The sequence below is a fragment of the Arachis duranensis genome, chromosome 1, assembly GCF_000817695.3.
Source record: "Arachis duranensis cultivar V14167 chromosome 1, aradu.V14167.gnm2.J7QH, whole genome shotgun sequence".
Lineage (NCBI taxonomy): Eukaryota > Viridiplantae > Streptophyta > Magnoliopsida > Fabales > Fabaceae > Arachis > Arachis duranensis.
Genome location: NC_029772.3, coordinates 65,205,064 through 65,208,096, shown reverse-complemented (window position 1 = coordinate 65,208,096; position 3,033 = coordinate 65,205,064).

Genomic DNA, 3,033 nt, shown 5'->3' with positions numbered 1-3,033 from the left:
TGAAGCTGATCCATTTCTTCCTTGAAATGATCCCTTGATTCTTGTGCCAATTTGCTAACATAACTAGGATCGTATTGCTCCTGTATTAAGGGACATTGATATGCTTCCATGGAGGGTTATGGCGGAAAGGAGAAATCATCATGTGGTTGGAAAGGAGGTTCACCAAAGCGTGGAGGTTGGAAGGTATTTTGGTTGTTGGTAGAAGGTGAAAGTGTATGGGACATAAGTTTTTGGAGGGTAGAGGTGAAACTAGTGAGTGCGGTTTGGAGCTTTTCTTGATCTTGAGGAATGGTACCAAGTGTATCATCCATGGAATAGTCATGATAAGAGCCATCATATCCATTGGAATGATATGCATTGTAGGAGGGATTACTATCATAGTAGCTTGAATGAGGAGGTTGCCATGATGAGTGCTCATATGGATGTGGCTCCCTTCTCAAAAATTCATCTCTCCCAAAATGTGAGCCATCATTCAAGTTGTCGTGGCCTACAACATAGTCATAATCATATCCAAAACCAGAAGGACGAGAATTCATAGTGAAAAATAAAGACAAAACTAATAAAATCCTAAAACTAACAAAAACTAACAAACAAGCAAAAGACAAACATATTCACAATATTCACATATTTACATTAACCAAAAACATGGCACTCATGCGCATTCCCCGGCAACGGTGCCATTTTAATAAGTAGATTTTAGCCGGTATAGAAATTATCAAGTAACCAATCGTAGTATAGTCTAGACCGACATACAATCCATCATCAAACAAATCAAATCAATAACTGAGAGTATTAGTCCCAAGTCGTTCTTCCTTAGGAATGCTATAAGGATGCACGTTATTGGTTAAGTGTCTTTTGTGGTTTGAAGAGTGTGGCATAAAAGTGCTAACAAAGGTGAACAACAATCAATCAATATTAAAGGCCTTGACAAAGGTTGAACATTGGAAGTTCCATCAATATAGCTTCCTTCAATTGTAATAACAATGGAGTATTGCTTCACTTAGTTAACCCTTAATCATAGAGGAAAGTCAAGTGAAAGTAACTAACTTGAGTCACAAGTCTTAGTCTTACCTTAGGGAAGTCTAGCTTTAGTGCACTCCAAGTCAATTAGCAATTCTCAATCCTCAATCAACAATTGACATCCATTATTCAAGTGTCTCCAATGACTCAACCACTAGGCCAAGTGAGGGAATGCTACTCCATATCTAAAGTTGGCATTTTCTCAATCATTTGGAGAGCAAGAATGAAAGACATAGTAGAATTGAGAAGAAACTTAGAATCAAAGTAATTCAATACAAGAGATTAACAACAATCAACAATGAACAACAATAAAAATGAGATCTCCAATGCATTAATAGAATCCAAAACAACAAAGTTAAATCTAAGATTATGAAAATTGAACAATTACAAGCACTAATTGAGATTAGAGAAAAGGATCTATAACATGAACAAAGTAAATTGAGAGTTGCAATGGATCTCACCAAGGAATGGTTGAAAATTGAGAAAATGAAGATGAACCCTAGAGAGAGGTTGGAGTCTCTCTCTCTACAAATGTAACTAACTAAAATATCTAAGAAAGTGTAAAAATGAGTGTATGGATGTGAATGATTCAATCCCCTTCAATCCTTGGTTCATATATGCAGTTTGGCGCCAAAGTTGGTTGCAGAAGCCCTCCAAAATTGCCAGGCACGTGTTACAGTAACAGAATCACGTGCAGACTGTGACGCGTGCACGCACGGTGCGCGTACGCGCCCCTAGCCGATTTAGCAATGTGCGCACAAGCACCTTGTGTGCGTGCGCGTCCTTGGCTGAGATCAATTCTTTGGCTTTTTGTGCTTCTCTCCACTTGCATGCTTCCTTCCTTGCTCCTTTGATCCATGTCTAGCCTATTTTAACCTGAGATTACTAGCAAACACATCAAGGCATCTTATGGAATCAAGGATGAATTAAAATTATCAAATTAAAGGCTTAAAAAGTATGTTTTTACATTCAAGCACAAATATGGGAGAGATTACAAAATCATGCTAATTCATTGGTTAAACGTGACAAAAGGTTGATAAAGTGCTCTAAATCCAACACGAGATAAACCCTAAAAATGGGGTTTATCAATGAGCTATTCTTGGTGAAAATTTCTTGAAATGTTGATGAAATTTGATGATATTCTAGCTATGAAACATGTTCTTGAGTGCAGCCGGAAAAACGAACACTAGGACTCAAATTTGGGTTAATTTGTGTTTGAAATCAAGTGGAAAAGTTAGGGTTTTAGTGGCTGCTAATTCATTATGAATTTTGGTAAAAATCGGTTACTGAAAGGATTGAGAAACGGGTGAAAACAGAGAAAGAATCTAAAGAATTTCCAAAAAACTCGAACAACACTTTGAGTGTGATAAAGAACAATGAAGAACAGGCTTTTGATCCATAAAAGTGATGCAAGTGGAAATTGTCTCTCAACAATTTTCCTTCGGCAAGTGTACCGAATTTGTCGTCAAGTAAAAACTCACAATAGAGTGAGGTCGAATCCCACAGGGATTGATTGATCAAGCAACTTTAATTAGAAGAAAGTTCTAGTTGAGCAAATTCAGAATTTGGGTTGAGATTTGTAGAAATTAAAATGGCGGAAATGTAAATAACAGAAAAAGTAAATGCTAGAATTAAAGGGCTGAAAGTAAATGACTGAAAGTAAATTGCAGAATTGTAAATGGGAATGGGGTGTTTGCTCATGAAAGTAAACGCAGAAATTAAAGAGAATGGGTGAGATCGGAATTGGGGAGTTCATTGGGCGCAGGAGATGTTGCAATTCTCCGGATCAAGTTCATTTTCATCTCTTCCTCAATCAATGCACTCATTGATCTCCTTGGCAATCTTAATTGATTAAATTACAATTTCTTGCAATTCAATCTCTCAAATCTTGATCAATAGCCAATTCCTTGGTCAATTGCTCATGAGAAGAGATGAAGTGTGGTCACTGATTATACCACATGCATTTCCCAAATCAAGTATTGAGAAGATTATAGTCACATATCCATCCAAACC